The 21,520-nt window shown below is 42.2% G+C and overlaps 2 protein-coding genes across 8 annotated transcripts in view; one reads left to right on the forward strand and one right to left on the reverse strand.

The window, feature by feature from the left end:
• The window catches only part of LOC132911254 (cyclin-dependent kinase 11B-like), a 51,632-nt gene that overhangs the window by 17,084 nt on the left and 13,028 nt on the right, over positions 1-21,520 (reverse strand). The gene's annotated exons all lie outside the window — the stretch shown is intronic.
• LOC132911242 (RING finger protein nhl-1) overlaps positions 2,867-21,520 on the forward strand; it is a 56,557-nt gene continuing 37,903 nt past the window's right edge. For 4 of the 7 annotated variants that reach the window (XM_060967726.1, XM_060967727.1, XM_060967728.1 and 1 more), the window contains exons 1-2: positions 2,867-2,975; positions 6,218-6,325. The gene's annotated coding sequence lies outside the window, so the exon portion shown is untranslated. The other 3 variants (XM_060967722.1, XM_060967723.1, XM_060967724.1) reach the window with 3 other exon arrangements.

A 21,520-nucleotide genomic window follows, 5' to 3' on the forward strand; every position in this document is an offset into this window, starting at 1 on the left:
TCTATCACGATAATAAAGAAGAAATTTTGCTTTCTTTAAACGACGCGGATTTCCGAGACAATTCCAAATGCCAAGATCAATGTTACACGACTTTGCGTCATTATACAATCGACTGCCAGAAAGCGAATTCGAATACAGGATCAACATGCAAGGAGCACGCAAAGAACATGCAAACACGCATCATGTTTATTCATTTGAAAGTTTCTTAAGATACGTCTCGTCATGACTAGATTAACTTTGTTAATCTATCGCGTGTTTTCTCCCTAAAATTAGAAGCGGCACACCAAGATTGTATCTCTCTGCTGATCATCTAACGGTTAGTTTTATTTTTAGACAGAATGGTTGTACATTTGTGACTCAGAAGCCCCAAAAAACGACCCGTGAAATCTCTCATCCGGCGCGGTATATAACGGAATAAACGTTTTAAAATTACGTTCCAACATGCGGGATAACGGGGTCCGATGCACGGCAACGCCAAGCCAAAATATCGAGCGCCAATTTCGTGATCGAAAACGTTTCTAGGTTTTCATAACGGAAACGAAATTTCAGTTGGCTGTTTCGTCGTTGATATTTAACCGACGACAGTAAACCGAACGCGACACGGAATTTCGTGACAATTCGGACTAATGGCGTGGCTGTCGAATCGATAATAATTCAACATTTAATTACGATTCTGTCATTTGAACAGGACGCGATGCGTTCGGCGAGAGACCGCAAACTATACGCGACGCGGAACGTTGCGGGCGTCGCTGGTATCGGTGTATCGTATCGAATCGGAAGATAGATCGTCGTGTCAGCCTCGAAACAAAGTCAAGAGCAGACCGTCGATATTTCATCGCTGGTGGCCAGCTCGCTGAAAACAAAACCGCGAGCCTGCCGCGTCTGTTGCGTCGCCGTTCGATGAATTACGCAAGTTATGCGATCGTTCTGACCAACAGGAAAAGATCGCCAAGTATTTCTCCTTGAAAGATAAACAACTATTGCGTTTGTCGGTTAGACAAGATGGAAGAAGTTGGATGGAAAATCGAAGCATAGATTGCCGAAGTGTGAATCGCCAGCTGATTTTAGGCGGATCGTATCAAATATTCAAATACGACGGTAGTTTACGCGTTCATTTGGACGAGCTTCACTCGTCGAGATTCGTCGGGACAATTCAAAATAGATTCGACCAAAGCTCGCGCGAGAATTACGCTGTTTCTGTATAGTTTCTCTCAGCTTGTAAGTCTATATCAAATTAATTTTGATTCGTTTATTGATCGACAGTCAACGGCGATTACATCTCGGATCAATCATTTAGTCGTTAGCTTTAGTTAATCAGTGTAGCTTAAACGTGTAACGAGTAGGTGTCTTGTTACACTTGGCAGTGTGTGCAAGGGAAACTAGTTTCGTCGAAAGGCGGTGTGATATTCCGTCATCTATTACAACGTGGTTTTGAAAGGACAAAGATCATGGATATGTTAGGATCGTTAGTAGGTCCTATAAGTCGCGAGTACCCACTTTGTCATCTTTAAGTCCTTTCTTCGTTGGTGGCAATAGATTACGGTCGCTTTAACGATTCTGTCGTCCCTCTTTGCCTCTCGCTACTGGTCTTCTACGTGAGATAGAATGTCTGTATTTGGAAGAAAACATCGCTACGACGGGATATATCAGTGAGAAAGGAAGGTTAAAACGACGAAAAAGAGGCGCGGTTGAAACGAAAACTTCTCTCCATTCTAAATGGACCAGCGACTGACACAGAGGATATTAAAAGATCGGGCTTATCTCCAAAGACGCGATAAATCTTGGGAACTTTAATCGAGCGAAAGTTGCAGTTGTGTTTGTCGCGATTTACTTCCAGCAAATTTTCTTTCCACCGAAAGAAGAATAGTTGGACAATGGAATTGGCTTCGGAGAAGGGAGAAAAAAAAATGATCTTAAAATCGCGGGAACTGCTCGAAGCTTAATGAAGTCGAAGGTGCACGAGTGACGAGGTTAAGGAACAAGGGTTCTCGATGATTTCCGGCTAATCGACCGCGTTCACCGTTTTATAAAGATCGCAGAGAGGAAAATGGCTTTTTCTGACAATTATTTACCGATCAACAAACTAATATAATCGGCAAACCAACAAGTTAGAATTGTACAACTTTAAGTTAAATCAGATAATCAGCCAACTAGTAAATTGTAAAATTTCATTCCGTTAATACCGAACTTGTTGCTGTTGCACAAGTACACGGGTCTAAATTAATTGAAAACAGCTGCGAATAAAATGTTACGTTAACGCAACGTTGGCACCAGGTGGGTTGCTACTACTTCGTTTGGTCCTGAACTTATTACCAAGACCAGTATTCGAACATCGTCGTGTCCACAAAAAATAACAACAATCACGAGTCCAGTAACATCACCGTTAATTACGAACAATTCCACGGGACGATCGTTATTCGTCACTAAAAAATAAAAAAAAAAAATAAAACTAAAAAGGAAATCCATTTATTGATCGACAAAAGCGAAATCGTAGTCGAACGAACGACACGAGGAAGCCAAGTACGAGACGCTGGTCACACTTTCGAAACGCGATTCGGTCCCAACCAAACGATCCATTTTTATCCACGATGGTCGCGAGGATGGCATGCAAATTTCGAAATGCCACGGTGAGGTTGAAAACAATCGTGGGTGGTCGAAGTTCAAGGACGTTGTTGGAGGAAAAAGTGCCCTCGACGACGAAGTGACCAGCACAGGGGGCAAAGATGACTGAGAAGAGGACCTCGCCATTGGCGTGCACGGGGATCGACGGTGTTCAACTCGACGTAGCCCGTAGAGGCATGGACGAAGTAACGGGAGCAGGTGGAGGGGTGCGAAAGCTCGGGCAGAGGATCAAGAAAAGACGACGAAGAGGGAGGAAGAGGTGGCGGCGGAACAGAGCGGCGAAGTAGCTGGCCAGAAATAACTAATAAGACATTCACTCTAAGACGGGCGGCCAACCGGCCCGGACGAACGCGGTGCGTCTCGTATAACTTCGTAATCGGGCACCTTATCACCCCCTCATCAATACGATAACACCACACACTGTTCGTACCTGCGCGAAACAACGGTGACGAGAAAAGCGTGGCAACAGAATATCGCTAGACACACGCGTCTGTATACACACAGTGCCGTGGAAACCTAGTCGCGTATCATTATCTCATCTCTTGGTGTCCTAGTTTCTGCAAAGTGCCTGTTACTGATACTGTTGTAGCCTTCTTTACTCCAGACACTGTTGATTAAACGAAAGAAGCGTAACCAACTGATCGTAAAACAAAAAAAAAAAAAAGAAATAAAGAGAAATATTTGAATGAAATTGGAAAAAGGAGAAGAAAAGAGAGAGAAAGAGAGTGGAGCAAGGAAAAGAGAGAAAGAGACTGGAGAAAGAGAAATTTCAGTCAAGTATATCACGTGTGATATCGTATCTTATTGCATCAAATGCGAATCAAGTGCCGAGAGTGAAGAATTCGATTCTCGTACTCGTGTGCATCGCGACGTTAGTTCCGTCTTCCGGCCAGGATATCCTACACCAGCTGGTGCTTACGCGAGAAACCGACGAATCCGCGATTGGACCCGAGGCTCGGACGCGAGAGAGGATCTCTTTTCGCCGTCGCCATCGGCCGTCTAATTTTAAGTGTTAGATAATGCACACCGGTGCGCACCGGTGCGCTCCGTTACTAAAACGGTACAGCGCCGGCGATGCACACGCTCGCCCAGCGCGCACGCCCGTTCACGCGCTACCATTGGCGTGGAAACGCTTGCCCGCGCGCCTCACGCCTTGCCACGCGAATCGTGCAAACGCGAGGAGAAGAAAGCGCGAGAGAAAGAGAGTGAAAGCGGTGAAAGGTGCACGGTGGTGATGAGTTTACGCGCTGCGTCCCTACTCCCTTTAACGAATCCCACAGGAGACGCACGGGACCGGGAAGCCTGGGAAATCTCGGGGATTTCGAACGTATCGAAAGTCGAGACTTTCTCCTCTGTACCCGAGGGGTTTTCGTAGTATTTCAAGTTTCGACTTTCCAAGCTCTAAACCGTTTCATAGCGTGTCCCTTGCCCCGGGCTGTTTATTATTTTACAACATCTTTCCTTTCCCTCGTTGTCTCTGGAGACGACTTATTAACGTTTCCTTTTTCATCTATGTGTATATTCTCCCTGGTGGCAGACACTCGATAGACTCTTTTAGAAATGGATCCTCGGATAAAGAAAACTCGAGACTTTCATCACCGCGAGAAGAACTTCAGTTTTCTCGATCTTTTTACCACCGGATTCGAGACACTGGAACGGTTTTCCCATCACCGCCGTGATCTCTCGTCCACGTCTCTGACTCTTCGTTTTCTCATCTTTCTACGCCGTTAAAAAACTCCATACTGCTCGTGGAAACGAGCAAGCTTTCCGCTCAGCGCAGCAGATAACTCTTCCCTTTTTCTGTATCGCTTCTCTCTGGCCAACTTAACGACATCACGATCGACTTAGTTTTCATCCGTGGCCCGATGTGCGCTTAATTGCGATTTATCCTCGTTCTCAGCCGCTTTTCACGTACCACGATCGTTCGCCGGTTTCTTTTTTTTTTTCTCGTCTCGTCTCTCTTTTCTTTTTTCCACGAACCCAACCCCTGTTAGACCAACCGTTTCCCTCTTCGTCGTTTTTCTATCCGATTCGCCTTTCTTCTTTTTCCGCTTTTTTAACCCTCCCTTCTATCATTCTCTCGCTCTATCCGTCCGGTTTCCCTTCTCTTCGTTGCTCCGCGTTCGCGCAGCTTCTATTCCTTCTCCGCGTTTCTCACGTCCCGTCCTTCGATCCCACTATCTTCGTCTGTCTCTCCGTGCTCTAATATGGCCGGCCGGTGTCCAATTACTCGCTTCGTTCTCGCTACAGTTTTTCCACGCTCTCCACGACCGCCGTGGCAACGAGGAAAAGATCCTCATCAAGCGTCGCGACACGACCTTCCATTTTCTGCTTTTTCTTCCGTGCCGCGACTGCCCATTCACCCACCCTAAACCTCCCTCCGTCCATTCTCCTTTTTTCTATTTCTCCGCAAACTCCTTCCACGTCGCTCCTCTTCGTCGTTCCAACGTTTCGCCGTGTCTTTTTCCGAACCGTCGTGCCGAAGATCTCGCGAGACGCAATCGATCCGGCGTGCGATTTAAATTGGGAAACCGTGTCGACGCGTGTCTCTTCGTGTTGGCGCTTCGAATAATTGGGAAAGAGAGCGATAGGGAGGGGGAGAGAGAAAGAGAGAAACGAGGATTAAAAATATATGTTGGAATGTCGGGTGAGTGTGGTGTAACAGGATCGTCCAGGTTAAGAGAGCGAGACGCGATTAAAGTTGGAAGATGAAGGGAGATGAGATCATCCCCACGTGGCCACTGTTCTTCCCGCTCTTTCGCCAAGGAAATTGCTGATTTCTGGATTACCGGTAATTCATTGGCAAAGTGATTTCTGCGCCAGATACTTCCCATGCCGAGTGGAAGGTACTATTATTTCGTTACGGGAATCGTGAATTGATATTTCTGTTAAATATTCCGAAATATCCGCGGGATACGATCGTTGTGAAAGGCTTTGGTCGAGCTCATTCAGGACCAAACGAACAAAATAGTAAATTTTACAAACGTTACTAAAGTTTATCCAGAAAACGTAAATTACTATTTTGGCAAAATCTATAAAACAAATAGATGCATTGAAAAATTCCGCTGCACAAATTCGAAACACAGGAACAAGTTGTATAATTTAAACGAGAAATAGTTAATTATAAAATCCGTAGAACGCTTTGTAAAATTGTAAAGTCTACGCGGAAGAAGAGATAACAATGAGAGAAATATTGAAGAAATTTTTGAAACTTTATGCTTAGACTAAAAAGACGTTACGAGTGAGATTGACAAGTCCTTAATGGGTTAACGTGCAGTCACGTCTGACTAGGAATGCGTCTCATCTACTTAAAACTGTTCGCCCGCCTGGCCACATACTGATACGATCCACTTACTCGAATCATTCTACCTAACGCTTCAACTTATATTTACCTCTCGTTTTACTAGTTTCCGCCGCATCGTCGAAATATTTGTTTATGGTTAAAACACAACATATAGTATGAATGGGGAGGGAGGAGAGAACAAACAGAATGACCACGGTTTCCCAATTGTATCGCGTGTCGAATTGGTGGTTACGTGATCATAGTTCCGTGTTCGCGCGACGACTCGTTTAACAGTGGTGATTTGATTTCTAGCTGTCACAGCGCCGGATATTGGTGAACGACGGGTGTGACCACTTGGGGCCCCCATAGAGAGGGCCCCCAACCGGAAGAAGCCGCCGTAAGGCGGTCACAGTCTACCAGGTAAGCTCTTTTCCTATTTCTCGATCGATTCTCGAAACGCTAACCACACGTTACATGTACGTTATGCTTGTTTTGCAATCCATAACCCGGCAGCCTAGTTTGCCCGAATGATTGTGAATTAAAAATTCAATAAAGCAGGGATTGACGGCTAGAAAAACATTTACCTAACTAAAGTGGAATTTTACCGACATTTTTATTAGAACGGAATGGTGAATTTCAGATTCGCGATACTGTTTGCCGTGAAAATTTCGCTTCGTCCCGATGATCGATGCCATGGAAATTCAGCCGAGATTATTGATGAGCCTTCGTTACAACTCTAATCTCGCGTTAGATCCTTATCAACGGCCGTTTCTCAAAGCAAAAGGAACGTCCGAAATTTCCCCAGGATAATGGTATAGCAGCTGCTTTCGCCGAGTTATTAAGACGAGGCGGGCGAATAAATGAATCTAGGCCCAATCAATCTTCGTCCGAGAGGCTTATGATTCTTTAAAGTATTAAATTCTCGCCACCGTTTTCGCTTTTCTTCTTCTTGCCTATGCTTGAAACGTTTCGATCGAAGGAAAAAGAAAAGAAAGAAAAACAGACGACGAAATTATACAGACGGTTAATCGTTCGCTGGTTGATGCACGCAATTAGACGATTCGATTTTCGCGTGAAAATGAAAAGCTGCGCCCGAATAAATACGAAACGATGAATGTGCACGGGTAGAGCTGGTCAGCTGACTGGAAGTGGCGAATGTCGGGTTAAAAAATATTATCGGATAGCCGCAGACACGTCTACAACCTGCAAAATTGGACTGGTAGAAACGGTGTTTCCCAAACGAATTCAATTATCGCGTGTTCAGGAAATTTGCTTTCTCTCAAACGGGCTAAACGATGAATCGCTTTAGAAGCCGATGTTGGCAATATTTTCCACGCGTTTAAGCGCCGTTCCTACGCGCTGATATTTCCAATGAAATAACATTCCGGTCAAGCACGCCCTATTCGATTCATCAACACGTAGTCGTAGTCTCGTTCTTGCGATTTTGCGAAATCATCGGTTCGACCATAAGTTTCGAACGTGGATGTCGCGACACGTGTAACACTCTTCGTTTCTTTACCTGAAGCTTCTTCATGAACGTGCGAAATGGGACAGACAACTTTTTTTGTTTCCTTGTCGGAATTTATCCTAATTATAAGATGTAAAATTTAAGGATTGAAAAATTTCCATATCCCCGGGAAGCATGTAAAAATTTGAATCTCCATGTTCGAGATGCTAATTCAAAAGTTTGAAAGTCGGCCATTAAAAAGTTGAATTGAAAAATTTCAATGCGATCGTTAGAAATTTAAATTTAGTAGCTGGAAGCGGGAATTGCGAAGTTTCAATTTGACCATTGAAAGTTTGGATTCGACTATTGGGGCATTCGGATCCAGTGATTTAAATTTAACCATCGAAGGATTGAATTTAAGCGTTTGAAATGTTTAATTTCGAAATGATTCATAAACTCTGGTTTTACTCGAAAGCTGTTATTGTGTTGCTCGAAGCTGAAGCAGAGTAACAGTTGGACCGGTTTCAAGATGCAACTTTGTAAACTCGAGCGCTTTAATCCGCGTTTGAAGAAGAGAAATGAAACGTTCGATTCGCTGAGCTACATTTGTTTTCCTATTTACCGCGGTAGTTATTCATTCGAAATGAGCGGCTAATTAATCTTCCCTCGCTTTTTAAGCGCCCCCTTTCTTATCCACCGCTCAGAAATGAAATAACTCTAATTACTTCTTTTCATCGAGGTATCGCGTTCAAATCCCGCCGTCGCGTGAAACTGTAATTTCCAGGGAATCGTCGGCGGCGGCGACCCCTCTCTTATAAAAAACTTTACCAACGTAGACGAGAGAATCATTTTATAGTAGCGCTCGTCCTCGGCGAATCAACGAGCCGCAGTTTCGAACGACGAGGGAAAAACTTCGGTGATATGAGACGAGGTCTCGCGGCAATTTTTGTTCGTCGTCCAGGAAGCGGCACGGAACGTAGAGAGTGAACGAAGGAGAAAGAAGTCAAAAGAGAAACGAAAGAGGGAAAAATGGAAAAACGAAGCTTTTGAATTTGAAAGTTGCCATTAACGAAACGGCTTAACAAAAAGTGAACGCAGGAAGTTGCGCCTCGAGCGGACCTATCTACACCCAAATTAGCGCAATTAAATGTGCCACGTTTCGTTTTACTAATTAATGTTCGTTTTTCACAAGAACCATGACCGTTCCGCTAATTCTAACTCGAATGGAAATTCCAACTTGCGATAACGCGTCCACTTCGGTTCTTTTTTCTCTTTTTTTTTTTTTTTTTTTTATTTTTTTCTTCTCACTCAAATCCTCACGACCTGCGAGAGAACACAGAGAATACGTAGAAGGGAGAAAGTAACTGTCATGTAAAATCGTCTGTCCCAACGAATATTTTATATCAATTAACTAATGAGTCTATTGCAGTGGCTGGACGAGATAACGGGCAAAGAGTATAAATTTACAGTGTTTCAAAGGCAAATGTCATCCGGCCGACAGGGATCTACAATTCGAATTTAAACATTCGTTACACGTGTACATACATTCGTTACCAGTGACCTGGCCGTGCTAGTTTATACCAGAGCTATTCGTTCTTCGATAAGAATAAATTTCGTACCGATAACCAGACCGATACGTCAAAAGTCACGTATGATCGGTTGCACGCCATTCGCGGAGATAAATTCGCCTTTGAATTATCTTTCGGATTAGATTTCTACGGCGCTACCACGATATTCTCTCTTGGTTCTTTCGAATCTCCGTTCTTCCGCTCTTTGTTAACAATGCTACCCGTTTGTTTCCCTTCTCGTTTGATCATTCCGATCGAAGATTGCATTCGTACGTGAATTATTTTCTACGGTTTCGCGAATCTCTACTATCTGCGAAATTCAATTCCAAGCTTTTATTGCCGGCACTCTAATTTAGGAATTGCACATTGGAGAGCAGTAAGTTTTTATAGCATTAACCTTGCTGAAACTAATATCTCCCCAAGTTATACGATATCTCGTGTAATACTTGGCTTTGGTCGGTTCAGAATTAATGGATCGCACGACTGTTTAATTTTAAACTGGCTAATATTAATTTTACCAATTATATTATAAATGATAACGATTGCTAAATTCTTTATGAAAATTGTTACGATCCTCCGAGTCATTTCCGTTCGGAATGGTAGCTCTTTTACGATATAACACGAAGAAGACCAGGACACTGCTGTAAACATAACATCTAAAATGCCAGCGTATCTCACGCGATTATTATTAACGTTATGGCGACCCGCGATCCGCTACGCTTCGAGTGTTCACTATTAATACACAACATACATGCTCCATTTATCTGCTTGTACATTTCTCTAATCATTTATTCCTTTGACCTTTATACTTCTTCAGAGAAAAACATAATTTGGAAAAACCGTATTTCTGTTAATTCTGAACATGAAACTGACATTCGGAACCAGGCAATCGTCACACTGTTAATATATATTTCTTAGAAAAATTGGAAATATCTGGTACCAGATATGCGAGAAATTTTAACGACGAAGAAAACAATTATCTGTTAAATCGTTCTAAATTCTCCGTCATTTTCCTACGTTATCGAAAGGTTAATAAAACATACTAGGTTAAAATTCATCGTCCGAACGACATCCACCGAACGATACATCACGTTTCCCTGGATCCCTAAAAATCTCTATCCAACAGGGAAACATTAGATTGATCCACGACACGATCTAACAGAAGTCGTTGTCAGAAGAAAAATAGATTCCTTGTATTCAGCGTTTACAGTGGACATGTGTGACGTATTCGTACAAATGGAAATCCATTTTTCATCAAGGAAAAACACTCCGGTTTCCCGTCGATGAATCTTCGACGACTTGCTTTTCTATCCCAACACGACCGTAATATTTTCGGAAGGCCCTAAACCGCATGAAAAATTCGTCTCTCGTTCAATTTCCTACTTCCCCAAGGAAATCTACCCGTCATGAACAGCATCGTTATTTTAACATACTCGCTGATTACTTTGGGATAATTATACTTTAATTAGCTTTGCCTAAATAACGGCGTGTTTTCGTAAACCCTCTTATAGCAGCGAAACGAGCGCCGACAGAAATATTTAATTCCGAGCATCCTTTCGATTTTCATTAGCAGAGCGGAGGAGCCTTCTCCACTTGAAGAACTAAACCTTCCCAGAGGAAGCTGCAATGTCTCATTTAAATTGTTAAAGAATCTCCCCTAAAGAATTTAATAATTACGAGATGTTCGTCGATAAATGAAGCCCTCTCACGTACTTGCTCCTTCAATTCGATGATAATCTTTGATAGATAGTCTCTTCTGGCAAAATCTATTCCGGTTTCATATCGGCTTCCACTATCTCGTCTCGGCTGTTCTTTTCGGAGACGAGATCGATTATCATCGATCTTATCCGATATTCTCGGCTTTAGACACTGCTTTTTCTAAAACTATATAAATTTGATTTGTATTGCCGAGCTGTATAACGCTTTATATTTCATACTATACAGGTTTCGTATCTCGATAAAACAACACGCAAATTATTTTACGGTTCTCAATAACATAGTCGGTTTTTATCTTCTTGTTATTTCGCTGTAAATCTGTCGTTTCAGCGGCATATCTGCCATGCGATATAAAATATTAAATAAAATGGAATTTGTTAAGACTGATAAATTTGTTATCGAATAAATGTAACGGATAGACGTCCCGATACTTATGACTGGCTGTATAGATACGTTATTTTTGGCCGATCAAACGGACAGTAGAATGGAAGAATGGAGAAAAGGAAGCTAACAGCGTCATAAATCTACAAGAAAATCGCAGATGTACCGCTCAGCAGTAGCACGCGTTCGAACAAAAGTCAGACACGTACGCTGAGTGGACTTTCAAATTTCTTCGTTTCCTACGTTTCCTGAAATAACCGCCCTTTATCATGGAAATCAGAGTACTTACGTCGCTACTACAATTCCATAAACGTCGTGGTTTCTTTCAAAGGTAGGGTGCTACCCTTAGGAGGGATACGTTGCATCGAAATCGAGACCGAAGAATGGAACGCTAAGCCCATGATACCTTGGGTTATCGCGGACCCATGGGTTACACCATAACTTGTAGCGGTAATCTGGTACAAGAATTATTTCAAGAACGACGATCAAAATATTTCGTTGCCTGATGTATTCGTTCGACTTTCGGTGTACTATTTTGTAAAATATTGTACTATAGAAATACTAATTTTGTCAAATGCAATATATAAACATCTATATAACGGCGATAGGCGATTCTCAATCTTTTCCCGAATGCGGCCAAGATTGAAATAAAAATATTTTAATACGACTAAGGAAGATACCTGGAATGAAAGAGCAAGAGCTTTTCTCCATTTGCGAGGGATAATGGAAGAAACGAATGCACACGTCGTTGTTTAAATAGCTCTTAAATGGAAGTAACGATGTTTGAGGGTTTTTCAAGGAAATGCGAGAAAATTTGTTACACGACCCGATAGAAAATTTCCGGTTTCAATGATGAATTATCTTCCGTATATAAAAAATTTCTAACGTTAGAAAGATCAAACAGTCGCGTCACCTTTGCCAGAATAGAGTACGATGACAATTTTTTGTCATAATCACGGTTTATACGAGAGAAGAGATCAAATTAAAAATTTTTAATAAAACGCCACGCGTTGATCATCGGTTTTCGTTATCGCAAGCAAATAATGGCTTTTTTTAATACTCGTTTAACAAAACATCGCGTTCGTTCGGTATTCACTTTTCGCTCGAGTCATTAAATGCGATTTTAACGCAGCTCGACCGGACCAGCTAAAACCATCACCAGCCATTCGTACTGTTTAATTTGACATCATGTAGCTTTACATCGATTTCATCGGCTGTGCGGCTTGTTTGGCTCGTTTCATCTCTAAGTTGGCTGGCATAAACTGTTTACAACCGCGGTTAATTAGCTTTATCACCGGCCGTCCCACAGCGGACATATCTTTTTCCATACACAATTTTCCATGTTTAAATTGCTCGTTTAACGTGCATCTCATTTCCACCATCGATACGCCCCTCTGTCTTTTTTTTAATATATACCTATACATATATACATTTAATCAATCGATCTCATATTCGTCGTTCGTATTGTTTAATCAACTCGGCACACTTGGTTCTCTAACGGGAATGAAAATGAATTATTTCAATCGAAGGAATAATTAAACGTAACCAATCATATAGCAAACTTTCGATCAATATGAACAAATATAAATTGTCAGGATACTGCGCTAAAAACAACGCTAAGTAATACACAAGAGCAAAGGGTACATCGAAGTAAGAAGAAGATAAAGAACGCAAACGGAATCACGTCAGAAGCCAAATATCCACTTCTAATAATACCGGATGATTATCTCGATTTTTTGCAACGTCGCCAAAGCCACGAGTGAGAAGTTGCTCTTCTTTCTTCCGTGACATTTATTACGTGACTAGCTGCACTTTGTACCTCGTTAGTCCACGATGCACCCTTTCACAGTCGCCCAACCCCCTGCCGTTTGCGGTGCTCTCACGCGTGCAGTGCCGCCGGAGAGCGGGAAAAAAAGAAAGGGAAGAAAGAAGACAGAAGAGAAGAAGGAACAAGAAGCAAAGCGTTAAAAGAGCACTAAAGGAGTGAATACTGCGAGAGCTTATCCACTCGACCCTTGTCGGTGAAGTGATCCAATTTTGGGCGGGCTGGCCGATTTAAGCTAGTCCTGTGTGCACCGTTGGACATGGATTTAGTCTGAAGAACATTTTCCCACCAATTGGCTTTATGTACGCCGATGGAAACACCTTCGTATAAACTTAATAAACGCGAACGTTTAGACTTCTTTCAAAATTTGAACGCGACACCGTTGGAAGAATCGAACTATAGCTGGTCGGAGATTGGAAGATCTGGAGATTAAAGTGGAAATTCGAATCGTTTAGATTTAGCGTTGAGAATATGACGCGCCAACCGACTTTCATATACAGCGATGAAAAGCGCCTTTAAATTTGGAAATTTGTACGTGACACCGTCAGAAATTGAAATTTAACCGCACGAAAATTTGAATCGAAACGTTGAAGATTTGAAAATTCGAGACTAAATCGTCGGAAGTTTTGCTGAAAACTCGCGGGGACGGAAACTTTTGGAAGCGATTCAAGACGGGACATTTCAAAACTCTGCGAAAGTTTCGTGCATGCAAATACCCGCATATCGGAAGTACAGAGTCCACAGAACGTAGAATAAGTCGCGTCTGCGCCAATCACAACGGCGAAACTGTACAAAACCGACCACCATAAATTTCATTAGCAGACAGGGCCGAATGCAAACGACCGTGGCGTTCGTAAATTCAACGATTATCCGCTGTTACAATTCAACCGTTCCAGGGATTCGATGGCGGACAAGCGACATGGCACATCCTATAACGAACTGCCCGAGGCTAAGTTCACGTTACAACGCGATACAAGTAATGATAGGGTCACGATCGTTAGCGAGACCCGCTTATATAGATCGAGTCGCAATTTTTTCTTTCTTTTCTTTTTTTCTTCGCCTGAGTTACTCGGCTTACCCTCCTTCGTTCTCCTTATACAGCCACGGTAAATCGCTGATAAAAACCTACGAAAAGCCAGCCAGACTAGCGTGAAAGAAAATTCGAGGATATCATTTTTTTCTGGCGATATCTAATATTAGATCATTCCATAAGAAAATTACATGGAAGAAATATGATAGTCTATTCTTGTTAATTCTCCCAATTTTATACCACTTGGTGGTTACGAAAGAAAGTATGCTAATGAGTGTTATGTTGGTTTAACTTAGCCAATATCTTATCTTACTAACTACCATGTAACTCATAATTCTTAACTTAGTAACTGATATCAGCCTAAACGACTAATGGTACTAATACTATTTGTGTGGCTTGATGCGAGAAATGGCAATTTCATATTTTTGCAAAAACGAGTTAAACGTAATATCGAGTTTCTAGGCGATTGTATATTCTACACCAAGAAGGGACAATTTTAAATTGTGTTTAGAAATGACTATAATAACATTTCTATATGCCAATGTCAACATTTTTCATAAAATACTAACTGATACTTTGTGAAAGTCTAACTGATAAGAAATATCCAAGACAGCATAAAAAGCAGATATAGCATAATCTTTAATTCTATCTTTATCGTATTAGAAAAGAAACTTGAAACAGTAGAAACTTGTGAAGCCAGGAATTATTCGAGCACGAATTTTTTAACGTATCTCTTCAAGTCCTAACATCTCGACTTTATAAACATTGGCATTGGTCAAAGATAGATTTTACTGTCGAATTAATCGATATATTGAATTTTCAAATTGCTCTATAAAATAGTGTCGCAATGAAAAAAAAGAAAAAAATGGAACCTCATCAATTCATTATTATTGATCGCTTCTATATCTGATAAAAGTTTTAAAAGTTCAGCGTAAGACACCACATTACCTATGACAACCTGCTACTTCCATGCCGAATTAATGAGGAAAGATTAAACAGAAATTAAGGAGATAAAGATTGGTTTGATTTATGACTTGCTCGATTCTTTACTATTCTCTTTCAGAAAGCTCACTCTCCTTTGTTCTGCTTTTCGTACAGATCATAGAGAGAATATTCAGCGAGCTAATCTCGTATCGCTGTAGACGCGTATCGTTCATTCCATTATTCTCCTAAAACCACGGCGAATCGCCAATTAGCGTAAGGGTTAATTGGTCAATTGGGACAATGGATTAATTGATCAAACACGTAGCGTGAAACTGGAAAGCGTATGGGGACACAGTCGGTGGAATCACGACTTTGGAAGGTACATCACCGCCGAAATTACGTGCCATGTTCTGGCCTTTATCGTTTAAATCGTTTTAAATCTTTTAACCTGGCAAGCAATCTGGACAGAGAAGTCCATAGAAACTTAGCTAGAAGAATAACGCGGCCAATTACACGGTTTTCCATTCTATTCGAACCATTCTTCTCTCGTGGGTTCATTTTCGACCCGTAACTCTCGTGCTACCGGTTCTTTCTCTCTGGCTCCTAGTAAAAGCTAAGCGAAACTATCGACGCTTTAAGTAAAGGCAATTCCTAAAACGAAACTTATTCATAGAAGACGACGCGTATCGAGACTCTGTCGGAACTATGTTCGAAATTTTACGATAGCGAAATACGAAAGCTGGCGCGAAGAAGCATCCCTCTCTTTGCCTTTTCGAGTGCAAGATCGATATCCCAGCACTGCGTTAAGGAGAGAAGGAATTACGGTATTAAACGTGACACGCTGCGCAAAGCCGTGACGTAAAATGTGGTATAATCATCCCGTCAAGGTGATGCGGCCCCCGTCAACGTCTCTATCTATTCTCACACGAACTGGCAACGAGAGCTTATTCCTCCCCGTTCGTCTCTTATTTTCCACGAGAATAGCAAAGAAACCATTCACGCCAGACGAAGATCCGGTCTCACCCATTTCTGACGCATCACTGTTTTATTCATCCCCCGTTATTCTTTGAATCTCGTGCCACATCCCCTCGGTCTCTGCGAGAATTTTCATTAAAATGCTCCGGAATAATAGATCGCCGTTTCGTACCAACTCAAACGCTTCGCTTATCGCCACTCTTCCCTGGAATCGGCGACTACCCGCTATTATTTCTACGGGCCACTCTTTCCTCGGATTTACCCTTTGAACGTGGCGCGCGCCAAAGGCGCCAAATTCGCCGTTAACATGCCAACGAAATTCTATTCCGCTGCTCTTCATCCACCTGTGTTCAACAGCTCGTCGAAACTTTTCGTGAAATTAATCGCGGACAAAGCTCTGTCTTGTCGTAAAAACCTGCGAAACCCAGCCGGCTGCGAGTTGCAAACGGCATCTCGTTTCACGATCACGGTATATATCGGCAATTTCTGCGGGCTTTCGAGGCACGCATTATTACCTCGCGTTAGGTGGATCCCTTCACGTCGTGTCGCGTCGACGGAGAGAAGGCAAGGAAGCACGTTCTCCAGTAATATATCGTTCGACTACAAATGTATATTAATGCGCCGGCACAACATTTGAATAGAAGAACCGGCGAAGAACGTGCGAGATATAAATTAAAATAAATAGTGCGTGAACAACTAGCGGAGGAAACGCGCTAAATTATTCAATCCGTATTCCGCCACGAGCTAACGACTTTTTCAACGCGACGTTTCCGTGAAAAATAACGACGAGGAAAAACCAGATATTCATCCTGCACGATAGCTTCATAACGCATTCGGATGATATTCGACGTCCGGTATAAAGATGAAAAGAGAAGGTTGATTAATTGGAGTCTGTTGCAACGAGCAGCGAACGAGAAACAGGCTGCTCGTCTGAATCATCTTATGGAAACGATAATATCAAACAACCCTGTTACGTAGCTTGCTTATGCGTTATGCAAATCTGTCGAGAATAGTCTGAACGGTGGTTCTTGCATAAGCAATTACGAAAATCATGCGGCTATGCAACCTTCTCACGGAGGGGATAGCAAAGAGATAGATTGGCGAAGGGACTCGAAGAATGTATCCGCCCGATATCGCCCTAACAAACGTTCGTAGCAAAGCTGGCAACCGGTATTGCTACTAACATCAAAGGGTTGCACAAAGCGGTGAAACGCGGGAACGTTATGATCGAAGAAATTGCTGCTCGCCCTTTAATCGTGTCTCGATCGAGAATCCTCGATCGAATCCTCAATCGTATCGTAGATTGAAGAACCGTTGATTTATCTCAGGGTGAAGAGAGGGCTAGCAAAGCGAATCGATGAAAACAAAAGGGTCAACGGCGTAGCATAGAAAACGTCTTTGTCGTTGGTTATTGTCCCCACTGCCAGCCGTCTTCTCATCTTTTCTCATCGTCGACGGTAAAGAAAAGAAAAAAATTTCATTTTATTCGAGATCACCTCTAGCCTCGAGGTGGTCTCACGAATGAGGTGGCTCCGTCCAATTAAGTTCAAACCCTGTTCCGCAATTTCGTTGGAATAAAACGCGGGAACTTCTTACGATATTGTGTTCCTGATCTACGCCGCCGCGTTAATTAAGATTAACAATGCGAAGCACGATGATTATCTCTTTGTTGACTCGGCATAGTTCTGATTCTGGCAGTGCTGTATTGTCGACCACCAACCTACGACCCACTTCTACCCGGCTCTGAATAAAGACCGGCCGCATAATGACATCGAATTAATTGAAAAACTCCGTGGTAATGTGCGCCCCAGTCAAATATAAATCGACGATCAGCGCGTATCTCGGCTGGAAACGTTCCACGCTCGATGCAACTTGCAACGGACATCGAAACTCGACAGACGACGACTGATTAAGATCAACCGGTACAATCGATGTTTCCAGCTTTACCCATCCTTAACCTCTGATTTCCTTTCGATCTTCTCGGTGAAATATTTACAAAGCGCGTAATTAAGGGGCCAACGATGGAAGAGAAATATTAGAATTGCAAAGAAGGAGAGCAGAGCCTGGAGAAGCTCGAGCGTTTCTGTGCCAGCGCGTTTCCGCCCGATTATGAGGAAGAACGGTTCGATTAATCGGCTGCGTTCAGCAGCCCGGTCGCCGTGGCTTTTTCTAAGAAATTAATTAACTATCCGTCGTATAATTCAATTAAAAAGCCATTTAAAAGTTCTGCGAGAAGGACATGGATTGCAAGTTGAAAAAAATTTTTAATCGACTTCTCGACAGTCCGCGACGTTAATTAAATCTCGTGCTCGCGGTATTCCTGCGGAAGTTACAAGTATTTGGATACTTGGTATCAAACTTGCGATCAAATGGTCTGCCAAATTTAAACCGAAGCGAATAAACACGCTTCAAGTCACTTAAGTCGAATCTCTCTACAGAAGATCAACTTTCGTCCAACTTTAATCGTTAATCTTTCGTTTATAGCAACAAATATTAACTATCTGTTTCATTAATATCCACTATCTGCATGCGATTATCTGAAATAATATCACGTGCCAAAATTAAATCGAACAGTTCCGTTCGAAGTATATCTTTTAGATATCTGCAATAGTTTGCAAACGTCCGAATACTTTAACATGTTAACGTATACATCGTGTAACCAACGATAAATCAACGTTCCTTTCGCCTACTGAATATCGACTCGTCGATCGATATATAGGTTCTTAAAGAGAGGGTAGTTTTATGGAGTTTTATCACCATGCTGTTTAACGTTGTTTCGTGGACCAGTCTTACGCGGCTGCCAAGTACAAAGGGTGGCTTATAGATTATACGGCTGGCAGGAAGGTCTATATAGAGCGCATATTACTTCGGAATATCGTTCCGCAACTTTCGTCCCCCATTGTCTGAGATTTCAAGTTCGAACTCGTGATCATTTTCACGGAAATTATACGCGGAAGTTATAAGATCCCATTGTTGGAAACTCATCGACATCGGGCGCGTCGAACAACGTCAATATTGGAACGTCTTCTCGTAATTAAACATTGGACGATGGTACGAATTCTATTCAGCGAATATGCAGGAAAAATGGAGGAACGAGAAGTAGGTGGAAGAAAACCGTTCTATCGCCTAACGAACTCCTATCGATTTAACATTCGTTCTAACGTCGATCGTAACTTACTGACTGTCCAGCTACCTGATAAATTATCCAATTTTTTCGTTATTATATCGAGTCACGCGAACAAAGTCGCAGCGTTGCTATTTTTTCGTATAATAATATTGGTAGAAGTTATGGTTCTTCAAAGTTGTTGAAACGTAACGCGACAGAGAATAACGTTAAAATCCGATTAATTACGAATTTAAAAGGACGTTACTTTTTAGCAACGAAATACGCGTCTAAATTTACCTTCTCAAAGTCTTGACTTGCTTCACTATGATTTTCAACCCGCCATATTTCAAAATCATTGATATCCGTAAGGTGTGCCCTGTTCTACGCCATCGTATCGATGCTTTCTCCAGCGATAAGAAATAGACAGACAATAAGAACAAAGAATACAGAGTTCTCGGCTTCGAGGAACGCATAAATTGTTCGATTTAAACGTCGTTTCGCCGAGGAAACTTAGATAAATCAGACTGGTTGAATCGGAAGCACCGATGATGAAATATTACAGAAATCCAGACGCGAATTCTAATTATTCGAATTACGAGTTACCTCGTAACGAAGTCCGCCCACAGGGCTCGTTGTCTTTGCCGACGTGAAATTATCTTCGTCCAAGTGCAAACAAGCTGTATCGTCCGATAGAACCGAACGACTTTTGCTTCTATTTGCTGGCTCTGGAGAAAGAGACGAACAAACATCGTTGAACCGTTGCCAACGGAAGAACGTAGCTCTAACGCGATAAACAATGCGGCCAAAGAAGCCTTAAATCTCCTCCGTTTTGTTATTGCGACACGATCTTCGTGGTCAGAAGCGGTGCTCGCAAATCTACATCCCGCGTGCACACGGCTGCGTCGTTCTAAACGCGATAGTGGTTTTTTACACGAACGTGGTTGCGGTGCCGACGATGTGCAACACGCGTGCAAGCACGATTTCCGCGGACTCGCCAAAGAATAGAGGAAAATGGGTAGGAAAAGGAGGAAAAGGGGGACAGAGGGTAGGCGAAGGGATGCAAAAAGAAACGGCGTTAGAATTTTTATATTAACGCCGTGATTTTTACCACGCTGACGCGCAAAACGCTATGACGTGCTTTAAAATATTGCTCGACCTCTGTTATCAACCAGTCACGTAAAAAAGAAAAAAAAAGGGGAAAAATATATATATAACGGAGAAAGAAACGACGTGGAAAAAACGAGAGCTAGTGACTCTTATTGTAGCAACATCGAGGCCACACATTGCCACGGGATGAAGCTGAAAAAATTGCCCGACCGACACGTAAATCAACGCCGCTGCTGCTTTTCGACCATTGTTTCGCCGCGGACGCTTTTGTCAAATTTCAGTTTTTTATCGCGCGAATAACTTGGCGAGAATGTTGGAAATATTTCGAAATTATTCATACTATAGACGACGGCTGCTATAATAAATAATGGGTAGGGGAAAATATTCTATAAGGGTCGTATATTCCGCGCGATATTAAGCCAGAGATTTTTAGATCCACTGTCTTCACATGATAGCGAGTAAACACTGAATTAAGTTACGCTCCGTTGATCTTGTTACTCGATCCTCCGACAGTTTTCTTCGTGGGTATCGCTCTCGCTCCGTTCTTTCTCAATAATTTCATTAGAAAACACGCTGTGCTTGCACACGTCGCAACCGCTAAATCACCTTCCTGGTCGACAACGGGAGCAAAAGCAGCATCCGGAACAAGCATTCTTCTTCATAAACTACTCGACATATCCCTTGACAAGCGTCGTTAGACTATAGTAACAAAGCAACGAAAGCATAACACAGAGCTTATCCTAATAAGGTAGATATTTAGACAAACATCGGATCAGGTGGAAGAGAAATTTTTGAAAGAAGACCGTGTGAAATCTTACGAAAATTATTCGAAAATACAATATCCACGTTACGATTTTTCATTTCCAGAATTTTTCACCTAATTGAATGACCAAGCGAAAGAAAGGGAAATCATCTGAGAATAATTTGAGAATAAGTCGTTCGCGTCTCCATGTTCCATATCCAGAATTGCTGGTCGATTCGCGCGAAAGGGAATTACCTGAAATTGTTTGAAAATTTGTGAAGTAAAGTTGTGAAGTAAACCGACTAAATTTAGACTCTTCATATCCAGAATTCTTCGTGGATTCGCGTGAAAGGGTATTATCTGAAATTGCTCGAGAATTGTTGCGAAGTAAACCGATTAAATTACGACTCGCCATTTCTAGAATTTTCCACCAAATCGAGTGACTCCCATAATGCAACAGTGGCAGAAATGAGAACGATAAGAGCGCGTTCTCATTGGGACAGCGCGATGTTCTCAAATAATACGTTTCTCTGTACGATTGTTGCACAATGATAATGCGGCGCGCCGTGGGCAATTCGCCGTGGACGGATAGCGTCCAGTTTTCCCAAAGGTAAAAAGACTTCCTGCTCTTGAATGTCACGGAAAAGCTTTCTGATTCGTCGCGAAGCTGAATGGATTCGCGTGACTAAAGAAAAACAAACATTACCTAACTGGTGTTTATCTTGCCTCGGCAAAGAGACGACGCATTTATCCGTTTTCTAAACTGACTTTTTTTATCGATCAACCGTCACGGT

Source organism: Bombus pascuorum, chromosome 10, assembly GCF_905332965.1.
Source record: "Bombus pascuorum chromosome 10, iyBomPasc1.1, whole genome shotgun sequence".
NCBI classification, from domain to species: Eukaryota; Metazoa; Arthropoda; class Insecta; order Hymenoptera; family Apidae; genus Bombus; species Bombus pascuorum.